This window comes from Equus przewalskii, chromosome 31 (genome assembly GCF_037783145.1).
Source record: "Equus przewalskii isolate Varuska chromosome 31, EquPr2, whole genome shotgun sequence".
In the NCBI taxonomy this organism is placed as follows: domain Eukaryota; kingdom Metazoa; phylum Chordata; class Mammalia; order Perissodactyla; family Equidae; genus Equus; species Equus przewalskii.
In genome coordinates this window covers 13,288,653-13,309,831 of record NC_091861.1, presented here as the reverse complement: position 1 = coordinate 13,309,831, position 21,179 = coordinate 13,288,653, and the positions used below count along the sequence as shown (strand labels likewise).

At 39.2% G+C, this 21,179-nt stretch overlaps 1 long non-coding RNA gene across 1 annotated transcript; it reads left to right on the top strand.

Moving 5' to 3' along the window:
* Nucleotides 1-1,127: 1,127 nt before the first annotated feature.
* On the top strand, nt 1,128-20,468 carry LOC103543081 (uncharacterized). Its single transcript, XR_011535378.1, has 4 exons — nt 1,128-1,266; nt 1,576-1,674; nt 2,028-2,215; nt 15,655-20,468. It is a non-coding gene; the product is annotated as an uncharacterized lncRNA (long non-coding RNA).
* The last annotated feature ends 711 nt before the right edge of the window (nt 20,469-21,179 follow it).

Sequence of the window (21,179 nt, the reverse complement as noted above, 5' to 3'; positions counted from 1 at the left end):
AAGTTGCTAAATATCCTTTTCTTTGCTTCCTTATTTGTAATATGGGGAATTCATAGCACCTACTTCATACAGTTGTTGATCAACTAAGTAAACTTGTATGAAGTGCTTAAAATCTCACTTGATGTATAGTAACTTGCTAAATAACTGTACTTAATACTTTATTTAATACAACGGTGTTTGATGTCAGAAAAAACCAATACACAAGAAAGAGGAAAATACTCAAATACTCTTTGCATGTTTAATAAATTCTCAGTACCTTATATGATACAAGACCAAATGATCTCTAATCCATGTATTGATGTTTTTTGTTTCAGTCTTCTGAATTCTATTAGATGTGGAAGAAAATATTTATTTTTGTGTATATGCTTGGATGATTTGGAGGTACAAGAAGTAAACAGCATACAAAGATGCGAAAATAAGTACCAGCTCTCAATCTTCTCTACGTTCTACTGTCCTTTGTTCTGTTGGGAACATCCATCTTTTGAGTTCCCTAATGATTTTTCTCTAAGAATAATAACAATGCTTATTCTGTTTCATGGGATAAGCATTAACCGACCTTTCCCCAAATATTCAGGTTTCACCACGACCTCTGACCCTTGGTGGGACTAGAGCTGGTGAGGATTCATTTATATGTCACCAACTCATCTTACTTCCACTCAAAGATAAAAGCTCCGCCCCAGCCCCTGAGCTCTCTGTTTAGGTTTTAAGTTAACCCAAGTCTTTTTCTTTTAGATAGCTAGATTATAAATTAAAATGATCTGTTGCAGGGTTACAAATTTCCTCATACACCATTTACATGTGCGGGGAAAATGCAGCTTCTATATTTTGTTGCGAAATGTTCTCATTGTCATCACAAGTTCCACCCACTGACAGTAGGGTTGGAGAGTAAAGCCAAAATAAAAAGTTTGCTTGGTTTTTTCCAGGAACTGGTTATAGTTTAATAAAATAATTGAAATAGTCTACATATCCCAGGCACTTGCGAGTACATTTCTCTCGTTCTCCTTGCTCTTTGTGAGAAGGTGCCGGGGTGTGTGGCAGAGGCTGGTGTGGGCTCGTGGACAGGCTTCTCACTCCTTTGCTACTGCAGCAATGCCTTGTCTCTGCTGCCTGTGATCCCCAGGTCTGAGCTAATCAGGGTCCAGTGTCCTCCCATCTCTCCTGGGAGTGTGGACGCCGTGAGGTCTCAAGTGTGACTCCAGTTTGGTCCCCAGCCCAGACAGTCTGCCCTAAAGTCGTCCACTACAGAACACTTTTCTGCCAACCATGGTAATTCCCTCTGATAATCTTAGATTCTCAGCAATGTCACATTCCCCACTGGGAACAAGTAAGAATTGCCGAGTCCTACCCACACAACCTGAGAGCCAATCAAGGGGTTTAGGAAGAGCTGATCTCTAGCACTCTGCTGGTCTGAGCAACCTTTTGGGCACTGAAGCTACCCTCCCTTGCTGGTGCCCTGTGAGCCTGCAGTGCACTCTTCTCTCATAGTCCTAAGCCTGAAATTGGGACCCATACCCCTTGGCCCTCTTCATTTCCCCAGCACAGTCTGTCTTTTATACCCTCTAAACTCTCTTCTAGCTGCATCCAGCTAGATTTACAAAATGAAGTCATCATTGGGATATTCACTGAGCACTGATGCATACTATGGCAGACACTGTGGCTACAACACTGAATAAGGTACATCCTCTGCTCCTCATCTACTCAGAGGGTGTGGGGAGGGGGCGTAAGGAGATTATTATTATAAAAATGTGTGTATTATAATTAGTGTGTTGAGAGAGAGAGGAAAGTGTTCCTGGGCACTCATAGAAAGACTATTCCCCTAGATGGGTGGATGGGGTGCCCTAGACACCCAGTCTTCTCTGACTCCTCTCAAAAGGCCTGGGTTGATAATGTCTTGTTACTATCCCCTACTGCATGGGGACCTCTTGAGAGCTCTGCCATCTTGGAGCTCTGCCTCAAAATAATTTCTGTATGATAAACTCGGTTTTGAGGAAACTTAGGGCCATTGTCTCTGACCATTTCTTTCACAGACTATAAAAAAATGAGTCTCCTGGTTTACATCTGGAGTGGGACATCTCAAAGTAGACATGCACCTTTCAGAGATTCTGAGGCTTCCTCAGCAGAGTAGCTGGAAATAAGAACACCTGTTCTCCACTGAGTTTTGACACCTCTGATCTGAGCAAACTATACAAAAGTTGGAGAGAAAAAAACAGAAGAGGTGAGAGAGACAGCAAAAATAGAAAGGTATAGGGTATTTTCCCAAAACAATGAGTTGATTATGATATTATATAAAAGAGATTGGAACAAAACAGTCCTGTTATTCAAACTTGTAATTTTAATTATTACACCTCTGGCTCACAGTTGAAAATATAGCCTCTCTTCCCTCAACCCTCTTTTCTCCCCTAATTCTGCAATTTAGTGCAATCACATCATTGGAGTCATTGTTTTCCTCATCTGTCACATTTTCTGTCATTTTATTTAAATATGGAATCAGGAAATTCACATTGAAATAAAACATCTTGTTTCCTATGGCTGGAAGCCAGAAAGAACTCGCCTTTGGAAGGCTGATTACAAAACACAAAACAGTATTTTTGTGTAATGTCTTTCTTACTTGATTTCACCAAGTGATTAGTAACTGATTATGACCAAGCCACTAGACATGTGCATATACAGAAATTAATAGCTTGAGTATGTTAATACACAATATATCCGGAATAAGATTAGTATCTACTGAAGCAGCTTGCATTTCAAATATGGCATCTGAGGTTAATAATAATCTAAGGTTTAAAGTAGAGAAAAGATGCCCTTGGATAAGAGGATGAAAACTTCCCTTGTATTACAGATATAACCTCTCTGTCTTGTCCTCTGTGTTTGCTCAGTCTCCATGTGTCACATGCGTAACACAGAGCAGTGTGTTCTGTGGCCCTGAAATATGCTCCCAAATCTTGGAAAAATACTCAAACTTCAGATTATCCCCAAAGAAACTCAACAATTTTCTCATTGTCTTCTTCTCAAGGCCACCATTGAAATGGAGAATTTCCTGGAGAACGTTATTCAAGTAATATTTCATGAAAGAGGAGAATTTTGATTAACTATTTGATAGGAGGGCAATGATCTTGAACTCAGCCATTTATATCCATACTAACTCTACCACAAAGATGCCCCTGGGAGGGCAGATACCTAATGTCTCTCTGGAAGGGCACTTGTTTTTCTCTTTTTCACCTAGACTCAAAGCTTTCAAGTCTCCATGACTCCTACTTTTTCATGGTTTCTCTTATTCAATTAGCCAACAATTCTTGTAGATTCTTAGCACAAAATGTCACTCATGTCTGTCCCTCTCATTCTATTCCATCCTGTCCAGAGAGGCCTTATTTAATTTTGTAAAATACTTTTTACATCATATAGATCTTCTGCTCTTCATTGAGAAGAGAGCAAGAAAGAAGCTCTTGACGCTGGCATCCAAGAAGCAGCCTGCACACAACCCTTCATTACTTACCTCTGATAACTACATGAACCCCCTGCTCTCGTCAGATTCTTTGAATCCTTGTTCCCCAAGTGTACTTTCTTTTCTTTCCATTATTCTTTGTGCCTGAAGCACCTAATGTTCGTCTTTCAAAATCAGCCGTTCTTTCATGACTGGTTCAAATTCTTTGTGATGACTCTTCTACTATACGACTTGGTAGCTAAGCACACAAGCTTTCTCACAGTTCAGGTTCCCAGAGCACAAGGAGGTTTCTTGAAGACTGCTGCTGAGATCAATATCTTTGGGGGAGGGAAAGAAGTAATACTGTGCAGCGGGAGAATGCAGTTGTCACAGAGGTTCCAGCCAATCCTTCTGGAAGCTCTGGAGCTGGGATGATCCTTTCAGAGTTTTCCAACTGAGGCCATTGTACGTCACCCCTGCCCCCCTGGCCCCAGGCTAAATCTTAGATGAAGCAGCTTCTTTCTCCCAAGGATGATTCCTGGAGAGACCAAGAATCATGAGCAGTCAACACTCCTTCCCTGCTCTTGGAGGAATAAGTACCTTCCTTGGCCCTGAAAAAAGGTCTGGGCAGCACACCACAGCATCCACTACAGAACTTGTGATTCCACAGTGGCCTTCTCACTTACAGCTGTGTGATTGCAGGGAAGTTTTTTAATTTTCCTGTGCCCCTGTAGCTTATTTCACAAGAGTGGAGAAAATTGTGCCTTTTCATTTGTTTCCTAAGGATTATATGAGATAATCTATGCAATGCATGACTCAAAGAAACAGCTCAAAAAATGTTAACTATCATTATAACATTTATCATCACTGCTATTAGACACTTACATATACTGCCCTATATTGTCATTTAAAAAATTTAATTTTGAGCCACCTATTGGCACACTGGTTAAGTTTGTGTGTGTCACTTTGGCAGCCCAGGGGTCACGGGTTCAGATCCCATCCCGGGTGCAGACCTACACTCCACTCATCAAGCCATGCTGTGGCGGCATCCCACATGCAAAATAGAGGAAGACTGGCACAGATGTTAGCTCAGGGCCAGTCATCCTCACCAAAAAGAAAAAAAAATTAATTATGGCTCACCTCACAATTGTTCACAACACATAAGCATTGAGAACTGTCGAACTAGTCTATGAAATGTCTAAGGGCAGAGATTTCATCTTTGATGAAATCTTTCGTCTTTCAAAGATTTTCATCTTTGTACCACCGTCTCTTACCACACAAGAACATCATTGTGAATTTGTTTGATTTGATATGATTTGGACTTAATTTTGAAGTCATGCATTACTGAAGAGAGATACCAGACAAATCCCCTGCCACAGTTACAAATTCAGTATTTAAAAGAGATTCTCAACCCCCAGCTTTGAGACCTTCTGTTTTAGGCCACATTCATTATCAGAAAATAAGTCTATACCAAAAGAGGTATGTCATCAGGTCACATCAGGTCATGTTGATTTTATCTCCCTTAAGTTCCCGAGCAGATCCTCTTTAATTTCTCTTCACTGCCTTGTTTCAGGGCCTCCACACTGCCAGAACCTCTCTACTGGCTCACTCTATTCATTCTCCAAATGGCAGCTAACACTATCGTTCCACGTCACAAATCTCACCACGTGCTTCCTTCGGTTCTCTTTTGGTTTACAGGATTGGGTCCAAAATCCATGGCGTTTGGAAGATCTTTGCCATGGCTCTTTTCAGCACCTCCCCGAAACCCCCTCAGCTTTCCATTCCCCAGCTGATCCCTTTTTTCTCCAATAAATGGATGCTAAGCTCCAGACACATTGACCTATTCATTTTGTGCACTATGTCATGTAAACATTTTTGCCTCTGAAATTGTTTTTTCTCTTTTTTTTTTTAGTGGTCCTTTCCCTCATTTCTTCAGTTGGTGTATAGGTGGTGAAATCAATACCTGATAAGTCATAGATTAACACACACATGGTGAAAATTTTCTAAATTCTAAAGTAGTTTTGTGTTCATGGGATACAACAAAAGTGGCATCTGGCATTCTGAAAATACATGAATGAATAAATGAATCAATCAGAAAGAAGTAATAACTTTAAAAAATATAGTCCATACAGATAGCTGTTTCCAGATCAACTCAGCTCCTGCAGCCTTGGCCAGGAAGGTGCCTTCTGGGGCTAAGGGACATGTAAGTTTCTGGTTCACATCCCAGTCATGACCCTGTGAAGGGGCCCTGGAGTCTGCACTTGGTTAAATGGTAGTCTTCAATCTTGGTGTGGTTGGGCATCTAGCTGACAGTCATGACCGAGGCAAACAGTAAGGAAGGTGAGTGCCTTGGTGCTTGGTGGTTGGTTTGCTTGGGCATTTAACCAAACGGGTACTCAGGGTCTTGGAGACACCACAGAGGGAATTATTCATCAAGCAGGCACATAAGTGAAGGGGACAAGCTCATGAAAGAAAAACATCACTCTGAAGACGGGTAGCCTGGAGGAGGTGAGGGAAGCAAACCAAACACCCTTCCTTTATGAGTCACTTTTTAAGGTCTTGCTTAAATTTTTTGTTTTAAAAAATTATGATTTAAAAGGTTCAAACAGCCTAGGGAAGTAAATCCATGCATATTTCCAACATTAGTTAATATTTACTAAGAAATCATAGGTTACAACAAATTAAACTTTTTGGCTCTCTTATTGAGTATTTCTGGCCAACCATGTTAGTGACTGTTGCTACAGATAGTTTATAACTCTATTTTTTACCCCTCTAGAGCAACGAAAGTGCAAGAAGTCAGTAGAACTCTGGGTTCACGTGGTTCTTAAGCCAGGGTCTTAGGAAAATGGATTTCAGGTTGGGGAAAGGATCAATGTGAACAAGCAGACACTAGACGTGCCTACTAATAAGTGGGAAAAGTGAGTTAGATTTCTCCTTGTTTGAGGTGGAATTCCTTCATATAAACCTAGGCACCCTCCGAGAGAAATGCTTTATAGTCCAAACTGATGTTTATTTTGGACTCTGTTTCTCTTTCAGCTTTCAGTTGTGACCTTAGGAATGAGCTCACAATTGGAAGCAAATCCGTCTTCTGTTTCTACTGTTAAAGAATTACCTACCCACTGAAAAAACCACATAGGATTAACAATGGCCTTGTCCCAAATATATGCTTTTTGGAATCGTACAAATTGTATTTATGAGGCTAGCAGATTTCAGTTCAACTGCTGAAATATTTCAATAAGAGTGATTGAATTCTTAGTAAATGGAATGCTTCCTCTGTTCAGTTTTGGTCTGTTGAATGCTGGAAGTTTGGTGGGTCTGACCCATTTATTATACATATCTGGGATGATAGAAAAGGCAGGCCTTTTGGTTTTGATACCATGTATGTTTTTGGCAGTAACTCAGACTGAAATTCTATGAATAAAAAATGGCCTTTGAAAGTTATTCTCAACCTCCTAGGTGTGTGCTCTTGGTCGTGAGAAATGGGTAGGGCTCTAGTCGTACAAATCATGATTTGGCATATCTCTTTTGTGGATTTTAGTTGGTATTGATTCAAAAATATCTGGTGGCTTCAATTTTCAGAGTCACCAAAGAGAGTGCTAGTGTTTTTTCTACTTCATTGATTGGATCCTTGAATAGACTTCAAATTTTCCACATTGGATTAATATCCCAAATTCTCTGAATGGGATGGAGAGAGTAGAAGGAACTAATATTTATTTACTCATTTGTTTTTCCAACAAACTTTTATGTGGTACTAACCAAATGCTGAGCTGAATGGTTTACATATAACATCAAGTTGACTCCTAATAACTCTATGAAATCCACTTTATAGATATGGAGACTGAGACTCAGAAAGACTAAGTAACTTGGAAATGGAAGAGGTAGTAAATGGAGAACCTGAAGTTTAAATTTAGATCTGTCATTAAAAATAGCCAAGGCTTTTCCATTAAGCATGCTCCCTCATGAATGTGTCACGCATATGAAAACACAAACACAGCTAAAGGAAGGGTGAAGGGTCTGACTTGGGAACAACCAATCCCTCTAGCCACTAAGGGAATGAGAATATATTGCTGTGTAAAAAACGTCTTCCTCCTCTTAGTCCAATTGCTGAAACTCTCCCCCGTATTTCCTCCTTCTGTCCTCCTTTTTCCCACCACCCAAGATGTGTCATGAACTCCCACAGCAGGCACATTAGGGAACATCATTTTGAGAGTTCTCCTCAGGCATACCTCTGTCATCCTCCTCCTTAGAACAGACTCAAAGCATTTCAAAAGAGAGAATTAGAAAAGGAGTTTTAAAAAGAAGCAGACCTGGAGTTGCACAGAGGCAGCAAAGACATCTTTGAGGTCATTCTTTCTTTTTTCTACACTGATGTATTCTCTCCAGAGTGATAATAATCTTTTTTGAAATGCAGGTCTAAGACGGAAGGAATTTTTATCTGGAAGAGTAATATAAATTAGCTTTGACTGCCAGTTTCCACTGATTATTACTTTCCAGGCGGAATTCCTACAAATTCTTGAGGCATGACCTCCAATGAAAAAATAAAACCCCTTTAAAAACTTGTTGAGAAATTCCAGATAACTTTCACAAGAGATTTAATTTTAGAGCATTAACACAATCTTGGTTGGAAAGATAAAACTACAATGCAGTTATTTGGTAAAAGTCATTACTTCACAATGAAGTCATGGCAGATTATTTTACTGTGCTTATCTAGTCCCTTTTTTTTTCTTTTAAACTTGGTTCCTTTCTCCCAAAACTAATTTTATTATGCATTACTCAGTGCACTCTGGATTCACCCTTATAAGAGGATAAAGTGTTTCAACAGATAGCCAGTTGGAGGCAGCCAACTTGAGGTTCAGCCTACGAGGATGAGCAGACACTGTTATAGGTTATTACATCTTAGTAATATGTTCTATGCCTTGTTACATATGTGTAGTATTGGAAACCATAAAGGAAGGCTTAAAAAAAAGGCATCATATGAAGTAATGGATTCAAAGAGATTTCTATATATTTTTGAAAGAGATTTAGGTGTGGGGATGTGAGAGCATGCATACTAATATTTACTGAGAACTTAATAGGTGACAGGTGTAGAGGCGGGTATGGGAGAGTATCATCCCCATTAACAGACAGCAAAAGTATGAGTAAGAAAAGTGAAGTGATTTGTCCAAGGACTCGCAATCTCTGAATAATGGAGCAGAGCAATTCAAGTCCAGAAATATCTGACTGTAAAGTTGGTTCTCTTCCCACTGCAGTGTGTTGCTGTTTCTTGAGCTGGCCTAAATGTAGATGGGAAAACACGAAGACTGCAGCCACATGTGCAAAATGTATCAATGGTTCAGAATGGAAGGGAAAATGTTGTCACTAGCCAACATTTTTCTAGAAATTTGCGTTTACTTCAATTTAAATTTTCATTTAAATATTGTATATGTATAATCAAGATAAAGCAGCTTCAAGTAAAAAAACCATATCTATATAACTACATAGATATAGATATACTATATGTTATATATATACATATATTTTTATCCTCTAGTATGTATATAAATATAGTCATTGGGGAAAATGTGAATTATTCTTATCTTTCAGGACACTTACATGAAGGATTATGATTATCTGGTGAATATAATGGTTACTTTTAACATAAAATTTTCCTTTCATATTTAAACATCTTTTAAAAAATTTTTACTTATTACCCATGAACAGATAGAAAAGAGATTTGTAAAATAGGAAAGAAAAGAAAGGACTTTGTGAACCTATGAAAGTCTTTATCCTGAAATGTTCTAATTTCAGTGAGAATAAGCCAGTGGTGGAAATTACATTTTAGATATTTAAATGTTTGTTTCCTCTTTTCAATAATATTCATATTTTACTGGTTGTTATACATCAAATCAAAAAGAGTTGCCTTTCCAAGAGTAATTGAACATTATTAATTCTTAAGCAACGAAATGTCACAGCATGATTTACATTATATATCATTCATTAACTTCATTTATTAAGCATCTTGTTTGCTTGAGCCACCAAGGATACAAGAATAAATAAACACATCCTCTTCCCCAAGGCATTCACATTAGTCTAGGAAAACCCGTACAAAAACACCTAATTATGATACAGAATGGTGAAGATTATGTCTGATATATAAACAGATGAGTGAGTACTAATGGACAAATGTCCAGAAATAAAAACTATATTGAATGAAAATTGTATTAGAATATATAGGGAAGTTGTGATGATAGGTGTGAAGAAAATGCAAGTTTATTTTTATTCCACTTAGACCATGCTCCTTTCTTTTAAAAGGTGCTTCAATAAATATTTCTCCCCCAAAAATCTAAAGTAGGAGCTGGTGCAGTGGCGTAGCGGTTAAGTTTGCACGCTCTGCTTTGGCAGCCCGGGGTTTGCCGGTTCAGATCCCAGGCACGGACCTACACACCATTCGTCAAGCCATGCTGTGACAGGCATCCCACATGTAAAATAGAGGAAGATGGGTGCAGATGTTAGCTCAGGGCCAATCTTCCTCAGCAAAAGGAAGAGGATTGGCGCAAATGGTAGCTCAGGGCTAATCTTCCTCAAAAAGAAAAAATCTAAAGTAGTTTCACATGCATTATACCTCTTAATCTTGTAGTGTTTCAGGGATGTGGAGGCAGGTACGTTTATTATTTCTAATGTATATGTAAATGTCTATCATAACTTCAGCTACTTCCCAGTCAAGATAGTATAACTCTTCACTAAAATTCCTTAAAGTTTCCTAACTCTTCAAAAATTTCTGTGTACCCTTCTCTTTTTATCTAACAGAACTCTTTATTTATTTATCTTGAGATATGCAATTCACCTTTTTCCTCATTTTCTGTTCTTGATGTATTGCAAATGCCTCTCTTCACTTTTTTATCATTTGCAAAACGTGGCCAGTAACTAATTCTCTCTTTTAAATTTTCTTTTTATTTCACAATAATTTGTATTTATTTTGGAGAAAAAACTACAAGTACAGATAAGCAAAAGGAAAGGACCACAAGTGTGTGTGTGCATGTTGAGGATAGGGACTCTAATCAGAAGAAGAGACCACAGATAGGATGAAAGGGAGGTGGCCATGGCAAAAGGGAATGACCAGCAGTGTTTAGGCTGCGTGTTGCTTCTGACTCTGTCCCCGTGATGAGCCAATAATTCTCCCATTCTTAAACTCAGGTCCACCTTTGTTCCTTTTCCTTCTGATTTCATCTGCATTTGCTTCAACTCAGAGATGTTACGATAGCTCTTAACTAATCTCCATGTTTCTATCTCTGACTTTCAATCCATTCAGATTAAATGTTCCAAATTAACACTTTCAAAGAGTCACTCCCCTGGGTAAGAATTTTCAATATCTTTGCTTGCCTTATAGTCTAGAATATCATCATATTCTAACAACAGATTGATTTCAGCCTTATTGTTTTACCATTCTCCTACACACACCTTTGCTTCCCACAGATCAGAGACTCCTTCCTGTGAGTGGTGAGGTGTAGGAAGAACGTGGCATCACTGGGCACCAAAGGGATCTGTGTACAAATCCCGACTCCACCACTAATGTTTGGGAATCTAGGCAAGTTTTCCTACATCTCTGAGTCTCAGTATATTCATCTATAGAATAGAAGATAACATTATCTGCCTTTCAGGATTGTGGTGGAGATAAATGAGAAGAGTGTCTGAAAATACATTGCCCAGAGCCTGGCATACAGTAGATTATCAAGAGTTAATTTCCTCTTTTCACCGATCAGATTGTCCCTTGCTCTTTCCCCCCTGGAATCTTTGCCTGGGATGCTCACTTATTCGTGTCCTTCTAGTCTGAGTTGACATTTTTCTCTTCTTTGAAGATCTTCTAGGTCACTCCAGCTCACAGGAATTCCTCCCCTTCCTCTGAATGCCTAATTCATTATATGGTTTCCTGCTAAACAATTCACTATTTGTTGATGAGATCTCTGAGATTCTTTTTTATTTTTTTGGTGAGTAAGATTGGCTCTGAGCTAACATTTGTTGTCAACCTTCCTCTTTTTGCTTGAGGAAGATTGTCCCCGAGCTAACATCTGTGCCAGTCTTCCTCTCTTTTATGTGGTATGCTGCCATGGCGTGGCTTGACCAGTCACGCTAGGTCTGTGCCTGGGATCTGAACCTGTCAATCCCAGCCTTCCAAAGTGAAGTTCATGAAGTTAATCACTATCCCACCGGGCCAGCACCTCTGGGATCTCCCTTGATATGCTGTCTAATTTTTCTCCTGTGTACAGTGTTCCATGCATTCCTGCTTTGCATTTCATTTCTCCAAATAGAATAATGAGTTCACTGAAGATAGGTCCATTCGCTCTGTGTTCTCAGTGCCTCACACAATGCCAAGGCATAGAAAGTGCTGAACTATATCTTTACTAAATGTCTATTTTATCATCTTCCTTAGGTCTGCTTCTAAAGCGTTATCCATGAATCCTTATCTATATCACTCATTTGCTTTCCACAAAAATGTATTGAGTGTCTGCTGTGTGCCTGACACTGATCTAGTCACTCCAGCTACAGCTGTAAACAAGATAGACAAATTTTGCTTTCATGGGTCATCTTAGATTCTAGTGGGGAAAACACACAACTCAAAAGTAAACACATTTAAAAGCCATGAATACTCTGAGGGAAGTACAATAGGGTGACGGGGGGCGCAGTGACAGAGAAGCGGGGCTGTGCCTGAAGTCTTGGCTTCCCAAGGACTTTTTGGTCATGGAACAGATGATCTGCAGCTGGTAATTAGTTATTTCCTGTCACTTAATGGCAATGCTCCTCATCTGCTGTGCAGAGTGTAGAATGTGGGAGCTGGAAGGGGACTCAGCAGTTATGTAGTCCAGCAATTCTCAAATAGTATTTTATTGCCATAAACTTATTCAAGTGAAATCTCATAGGGAAGTCCATGACCTCTGGATATTCTCACAGTTCCATTGAAAAATTTGATCTGGTTTACGTTATTTACTTTTACAAATGAGGAAATTGAGCTACAGACGGGGCATACAGATGGATGGTCAAAAGTTAGATGCCAGGCAAGTGTCACTGACATTGTAGGCATGTTTTGATACTTGACTGGCTCATTTGGTCATCACTTTCTTCTGTTTGAAGAAACAGCTGTTTTCAAAATCATTTCTTAACCTAGGGCTATGGTTTATTGCTCCACTTCAATTTTAGAAGATGGCATTATGCAGTATACTCACCTAGTTTATTCCCTACACTTAGTTCCAAAAAGCTGGTAGTTGCTCCTAAGACCAGACCAGTTATAGAATAAGGATTTACAGCCACTGAAGTTCAGAGAACCCTGCAGGCTCAGCTCTAAATGACCTCTTCTTTTCTTTCTGTTCTCCCATAATCCTTTGCACCTCCCTTATGCTACTTGACACATTTTGCCTTGTATCATTGCTGTTTACACTCTTGTCTTCTACATAAGAATGCAAACTGTCTGTGAGCAGGAATTTTACCTTAATAATCTTTGGGGTACCCACTGAAAAAAGTGTCTTGCATTATAGTAGGTGCTAAATATCAAACATTAAATAAGTGTCACAGATTCTGACACACATTCAAACAGAGAGAGGTACTGAAAAACTATTTTGACCATTGATAACATCATTGGCATGGGTACCTCCTCAGGTGGCAGTCTTGCCAAGGAAAGCATTCATTTGAATGTGTAAGATCTGGTATGTCATCAAAAGCAATTAGTATGATTTCATCATCATGGCACCTATTTAGTGAGTGACTGTTAGGCTATTCAGACAGGATACTAGATGCTTTGAGAAGGATTCAGAAGAAACATAAAATACAGCCCATACCTTTAGGAAATTAGGAGTTTAGACTGAAAAACAAGAGTCCAAAAATATAAAGTCGTATATAATTAAATTCTAAATTGTGTAGTGAAAGTAAGTGAGGCAGAAATCCAAGGAGAGATCACTAAGTGATGGCCAAGGAGTGTATGGAAGGTACCAGACCCTGGATTGCCATGAAAGCACCAAGCACTACATTGAGATGCCAAATCATCTACACAGACCTCTAAGAGAATTAAAGGCTGGCCTACACAAGGTCACAACATAATGGGCCAGTCAGAATAATGAAGAGCAAAGTTGACTTGCATTTTTCCTATCAGGGAAGAGGGTTGGCTTGATATGGTACTGCAGGTTTCAGAAATTCCAGTTTCAGATGTTGTTCCTAAAGGAGAAACATTCTGAGAACTGGTGAGAACGCAAAATTGTCCTTGAACAAGAGGAAGTCAGCCAAAGAGTTCCCAGGCATTACTCACTAGTTCGGCATATCCCACAACCTACAAGGCTGACTTGTGCCATGTCACTGAGGGGACCGTGGATTGTTCTTTTGTGGATGCTGGCTCAACAAATTAGGAATGAGAAAGGGCAGAATTTCTGATCTGGAGATGCAAGGTACGTGCCTTATAAGGAGAGATTACTAAAGAAAAAGTGTTAGAGGACCAGGAATGCCAGGTGGTATGATTTGACATGAATCACAAGTAATTAAACAAACCATTAGGAACTCTAGATGCAAATATGCTCCCTCTCTCCCAGGGTGTAGAGTGGTCTCTAACTGGGATGGGAAGAATATAAGGTATTGTTCTCATGGGCCTTTAGCCTGAGGCAGAAAATTATGCAGAAGTGAAAAAAGACACACTCATGAAACAAAATAGCTAAAGACACTTCTTCCCCAAGCCTCTCTATTTTTCTAGAAAAGATGTTTGGGCACAAAATTGGGTGGTACCTCCAAGGACTTCCCAGAATTATTGTGAAGGCCATAATTGCTGATGGGAAACACTAAAATAACTGCATAGCTTAAACTGATACACACAACTTGATTATGCAGAATAATGGCACAATACAGAATATGGTGTTCAGTGGATTAGGTATTTGTTGAAAAGCTCAAGTTTGAAACCTGAAGTTTATTGACCACTTGCTATGAGTTGGATTCTGTACCAGATGCTGTGAGAATATGAAAGAAACACAAGACTGATTCCTCAGGTGAGAGGAATCTATAATTGGGATTGAAATGAGGATCTCTACGTGTTCTCGGTAGTAATAACCCCTTACCTTCAACACCACCACTATCATCATCACTTCTGTCACTGCACTTCCATAATTCCTCTTTGTTTAGATAGTATTTTCTGACTTAACCTGGGGTTGTTGATGGTATCTTCCTCCCATCTCCACATTAGAGATACCGCATTGGGTGGATTTATCTGCATACAGGAAGTGTAACCTAATCTTTGGATGTTCTGATAGTCCTAGCTATTGCTAGTGCTTTCTGGAAGACAAAAAGCTCTACATATGTAGCTGAATTCATAGAGTCATGCAGAACATATAAATATGTACACATGAATGTTATCTTCTTCAACATAGACCTTGAGAGTCCAAAGTCCAAAAATTGATTTTCAGCAAGTGCATTACATTCTTTGGATTCTTTAGTTCTGGCAAATATTTATCTTGTACAAAGATAAAATAACTCCATGAGTAGCTAAAAAGTGGAGGAGGAAGGACTGTGATAGGTAATTTTGCATGTTAATTCGACTAGGCCACAAAGTGCTCAGATATTTGGTCAAATACTTTTCTGGGTGTGTCTGTGAAGGTGTCTCTGGATGAGAGTAACATTTGAGTTGGTGGGCTGAGTAAAGCAGATTGCTCTCCCTAATGTGGGTGGGCCTCATCCAGTCAGTTGAAGGACTGAATAGAACAAAAAGGCTGAGCAAGAGAGAATTCCTTCTGCCTGACTGCCTTCAAGCTGAGACATGGGTTTTTCTCTTTCTTTGGACTTGAATAGAAACATTTGCTCTTCCTGGATCTTGACTTGGATTGGAAATACAACATCAGCCTTCCTAGTTCTCAGGCCTTTGAACTAGGACTGAAAGTACAGCATCAACTCTGCTAGGTCTCCAGCTGCTAACTGTGGATCTTGGGACTTCTCATCCTCCTTAATTGCATGAGCCAATTCCTTATAATAAATCCTTCTCTCTTTATATATATAAATATGTGCACACATGCATATATATCTTATCTTATATATACCTCTTCATATATAGGAGAGAGATAGATAGGTAAGACAGACAGATAGATCGATCCTATTGGTTCTGATTCTCTGGAGAACCCTTACTAATATGAGGGCCAAGCTCAGAAAATACATTAGTTGATAAGCTAGAAATAAAGTTTTTGGTCATAGACACTCTAAAAGATGTATATATAAAATATTGCTTATTTTTCTTACAGGATCCAAAACTGCCTTGAAAGTAATTTTAAAATGCAAATTCCAACTAGATCTTGAACAATGCAAGTATGTGGCAGAGACCGCTACCTGATCACCAAATTCATTTCTTCTTCTTCCTGAGAATACAGCTTGACTGGTTTTCCCAACTGCCCTGCACGTGACTGAGTTCTGATGTACACTACTATTATTTATGGCCCATGACGACCTCCCACACAAGATTCCTCATGCTCTTTTCTGTTCAGTGATGACTTTGGTGAAGATGGTAGAACATGAGATGGAAGGAACCTGAGTCCCTCCTCACAACCAGAGGAGAGCTGATGAGGAACAACCATTTTGGATTTTACATGAATGAAAAATCAACATCTCTTTTGTGAAGCCACTGAGATTTTGGGAGTGTGGCTGTTCTGTAACCTTAGCTAGTAGCCAGTGTTACCTAAGTAATACACAGCATCATTGGCATAAGAGCATAGATGATAATGTTGGGGGACGTGTGAATTTGTAACTTCTGGTATGTGTTTCTAAAATACCCGTCTAAAAACTTGGGAATTATACCTTAACTTATTAGACTCTAGCTACTCTCATTTGTTGCTTGTCATATAGACAAGTAATTAGGAGCCAAATACACACACACATATGCTAGATGATTTGGTTTGGTGTCTTAGTCTTAGATTTGATCCACTTAAGTTGCCCTGCTAACACTAAGCCAGTTACATGGCCTATTTCATTCAGACAAAATTGAATTTTTAAATGGTAGTTATAGTGTGTTCTATGGGAAAGAATATTTTTCAGGGTCAGAATACCTGAAGTTAAGTCCCAGGTTTACCATTGACCTGTGCAGGAGACTCTCCAAGTCTGTCATCTCATCTGTAAACCAAAGTGCGATTATACCCCCAGTCACTGCATTGTTGAGAAGATCAGAGTGCTGCCCTTTGGAAAGGAGTCATTATGTTTGACTGTTTTCAGGGTAAACAAATATCATGCTTATTTAAGAAGATGCTCAGTAGTAAATCCAACAGTTTTCACTCACTCATTTCCTCACACACAGCTAGGCTGCTCCCTACCTGGGGTTCCAGTGCTTTCCAAGACCTGTGACTCTTAACTCATAAGGGCCCAAATAGATGCTTATAGGTCTGAATAGCTGATGTGAGTTGGAAGACTTGTCATAAGCAAGCACTCAAGTATCCTGGAAGCAGGAACAAAGAGACCAAAAGACCAAGGCCTAGGAATAAAGTAAACAAAACAGGAATGCTTTGAGCGTGGTGGAGCCTGCCCTTATCTTGCTTTGTCCAAGCCTGGACTTCAAAGCACACTTTGTAACTCAGATCGAGTAAATGACTAAGATCAAAGGCCAGGTTATGAATTATGGAGTGGAGAAAAAAGAAAACAATGACAAAATCTTTAGAAAAAAGCAAAGCGAAATGAAACTCATCGCCATGATTTTCATATTTCTTTGCCCCCATCACAAAACCTAATGACAATATAGGAGGTGGTTAAGAGACTGGATTTTGGTGTCAGAAAAGGCTGAGTTAGCATCTCGGTCCAGCCACCTAATCTCTATGTTCCCTAGGGAAAGCTATTTAACTCTTAGTAGCTTCCATTTCCTCATTAAAGGGAAAATCATAGTTCTTATGGCTAAGGATTGCTGAGAAGTAAATTTGTTGATGCAGGTAAAGCAGTTAGCATAGTCCCTGGCACATAGACAGAGCGAGTAAACATTAGCTTTGATTGGTTTTGGCTTCTCCTCTAATATCATTTTTTTTTTTTTAAGATTTTATTTTCTCCTTTTTCTCCCCAAAGCCCCCAGTACATAGTTGTATATTCTTCGTTGTGGGTTCTTCTAGTTGTGGTATGTGGGACGCTGCCTCAGCGTGGTCTGATGAGCAGTGCCATGTCCGCACCCAGGATTCGAACCAACGAAACACTGGGCCGCCTGCAGCGGAGCGCGCGAACTTAACCACTCGGCCACGGGGCCAGCCCCTCCTCTAATATCATTTTGGCTTATCCTTTGTATATTAACCATCCTATAGTTTTGTCCTTCAGATCAAATCATTGCAGCGAATACTCTTTCCTTAGTTTTGTAGCCTGAGTTGTTTCTTCTTCCTTGGCCTGGGCATGGATCTGCCACTTAGGTTTTTGTGCTTAACCGCAGTCTTCCTCCATCAGTCATAGATGATGACTCCATAATGGAAGAGAGGGAGTGGGAAGAGCAATCTATTTCCTTGAGTTTTAAAAAATTGTGACAAGCAGTACTGTTATCTGAAAAAATGGTAAAATGTGAACATGCTGTAATCTATAGATCCCAGATTGACCGTCAATCTACTATTCTGAAATAACATTTGTCAGTAGCACCAATGTTCTAGTTGGGAATTGGGAGTCTGGCACATTCCAAATTCAGCACAATGTCAGTACTCTTGTCCCCACCCCCACACCAGTCCTGATCTTTGGTCACATTTACACATGGGTTTGCCTTCCCTACTGTGTCATAAGGTCTTTTAAGTTTGGGTGCCGTGTCTTTTTCATCTTTCTATCAATCTCTTTCCCTCAGAACCTAGTATAGTATTTTGGATATGGTAGACAATACAGATTTTAAATAGGATAAAATGCTTAAATAAATTTAATCTGACTCATAGTTAAAGAGATGCATCATTATTATACTGCCAAGCCATTAGACATCAATGGTGAGAGTTTGAATAAATAGACAAACCAGTAACCATTTCTTGAGCACTTGCTTTGTGCCTGGTACTGTGCATTTTCCTTTCCCATATTTCATCTAACCCTCAACTAAAAATAGAATTGGCTAAATAAATATTTAATAATAGGCAATTTTACTGCTTAGAAAGAAACTTCCTCCAACAATATTTTGAATCTTATACATTAAAAATTATATTTTTCAAACCAGGAAAACCTCTTGGAAGGTTATGGTGGAATTGATTGTTCTTACTTTGGTGCGAATTAGGGTAATCATTTTGCTTTCTGAACACTTGCCAAGCTGCTGTAAAAGGAAGAGGCTTGTGATGAAAGAGAAGGATTAAGGATTAATGCTGGTGCATTGGAAAGTTGAGGAAAGGTACCTTCCCAAGTTTTGTGCCTTGGGGAGTTGAGGAGAAGGACACATTGCAGTGTTCTTGGGAGTAGAAAGACACTAGTCTTCTCTGGGTGGCAGGCAAGGGCTGTTGAGTGATGGGAAAGAGTCAGGGCGTACAGGAGAATGAGTGAGAGGACAGCATGGATACACTTCACTTTGAAATTTTTCCAGGGGCCCAAAGTATTCCTTTCTCTGTGTCTTTATCACCCTTCATCCCAAGCTGTCCATGACTCTCCTTTCCTCATCCCACCTCAAAACAAAAACCAAACAGTTATCACATCGCTTTTGGAGTTGGAGAAGTGGTGAGGTCTCAGTGAAGGCTGTTTCCAATGAGCAGGTGCATGGTATTGTAGTCAGACCCCTGGAGGAGGCCACACCCAGGCAGACCTCAGACCGAGTGTGTGAAGCAGAACCTGGGCACAGAGAGTATGCTGTGGCGTGTTTCCTGTCCACATCTTCAAGAGAACTGTCATAAAGGAGAAGAAACAAGGGGCTTTCTACCTCTTTCTTCTAAAGCATTTTTGCTGGTACCTTCTCCATCTTTTCTAGAACTCCTGGGGCTTTTAGTCCTGCATCTAAAAGCAGACAAAGTGCATGATGTCAGGTGGTGTTGGGTTAAATTTGTATCTGAAAGGAATAGGCTGGGTTGAGGAAGAGAACAATTCTTCTTCTTGTGGTTTACTCTGTCCCCTTCAGACCTCTAGAGAGGAAGCCCTGATGTGACAGTGTACTAAATGGAAATCTTATCACTATGACTACAACAGCTGATCATAGTCTTTAAAATGACTATTAAGGACAATAATAATACAATCACACTTAACTGGTCTCTCTCTTCCCTTCCAGCATCTCTTCTTTCATTTAGTATTGCAGGTTATTGTAGACATGCCTCATTTTGCCTGCCTATCTGTACATTTTTGGCAGAGCTCCTTGCCCTGTCTCATTTGTATTTACAACCCTTCTTACGATCTAACTAAAGGCCTTGCACACTGACCCTTGGAAAATGGTGGCATACAAAAAAAAATCTTAAGTGAAAGAGCATAGGCTTTGGATAAATGGAAAGAAGTTTACTTTCTACCTCCATGACTAAGTTGTGGGTCACCAAGGAAAAACTACTTAAACTCAGTGTATCAGTTAGGACTGTGTTGGGCTTTATCTTTAACAAATAAGGGATTTTATTCTTCTCACTTGAAAAAAGCCACCCTTAAAGTATGGATTCCATCCTCATGTTGGTTGCCGTGCAATCACAAGATGGCTACTCTACTTCTAAATTCAAGCAAGAAGAGGACAGGTAAGTGAAAAAGGCTAAGACTAAAGAGAAATGCCTTCTCTTAACCAGCTTTCCTAGAAGCCACACCCAGGGTCTCCTTGCAGCCATCATCAAATTGGCCAGCACTGTGTAACAGGGCCATGCTAACCAATGAGGAAGGCTAGAAAATATTGCCATTGTAGGGGGTACATCACCACTGCAGAGAAAATCTGTACTCTGTTCATCAAGAAGAAAGAGAGGCTAGATACTGAGTAGGCTGGTAATTCTCTTGGCCACACGCTTTCCCCATTTGTAAAATCAAAAAAAGAATATCTACCCTACAATGGTTTGGGAAGTTTAATGAAGTAACGTATTTGTGTAATGCTTGGCTTATAGTAAGCACTCAGAAACATTTGTTTCCTCTATTTCCTTGCATATAGTAGGTATTCAATAAATGTTAGTTAAAGGAATGAATTTTTATAGCATCTTATGGTTTTCAGATGCATTATTTCATTTGATGATATATTGTCAACCTTGGCCTAGCATGTTTTTGTTGATCTCTGAAAGCAGAGATTTTGCCTCCATAGGTCTGGAAAGAAGTCTTTGACTCTTCACTTTTAACAAAATACTATAGGTAATTCTGATGTAAGTGATTCACTGAGAGCTGTCTAAAAAATAGTGCCTTAATAGAGGTATATGAGTAATAGAAAGAATAGTTATTACATTTTTGATAACTTGTGTTTTTTGTTTTTTAAGAGGGGTGGATCCTATGAGCTTCAATGGTAATATAAGCAAATCTTAGAATAAATGAGAAATATAGAAATTTTGAATATTATTGGGAATCTCAAATTTACATTAAGATGGAATGATTTTTTCAGTTTAAAAAGTGTGACAATATTATTATAGAAATTAGTACCTTGCAAGAATAGTTAAGATAGTTAAGATGACGTGCGAAAGCAAAGAAAAAAATATTAATGTTTACATCACCAGGATTCATATAAATTTAGATGTCATAATGTTGTGTGAAATTCAGGTCTTTTTGCTGATTAGGCAATTTACAGTTGGCAAAAGGTGCACTTGAGTCAGTCCTCCCCTAGAAAATTTGACTTCCTGTTTCTCAGAAAAAAATTCCTCTTAAAAAAAAATCTCATAAAATAACTCCCAAGGCTTTTTGCACATCAAATAGCTCTTACAGA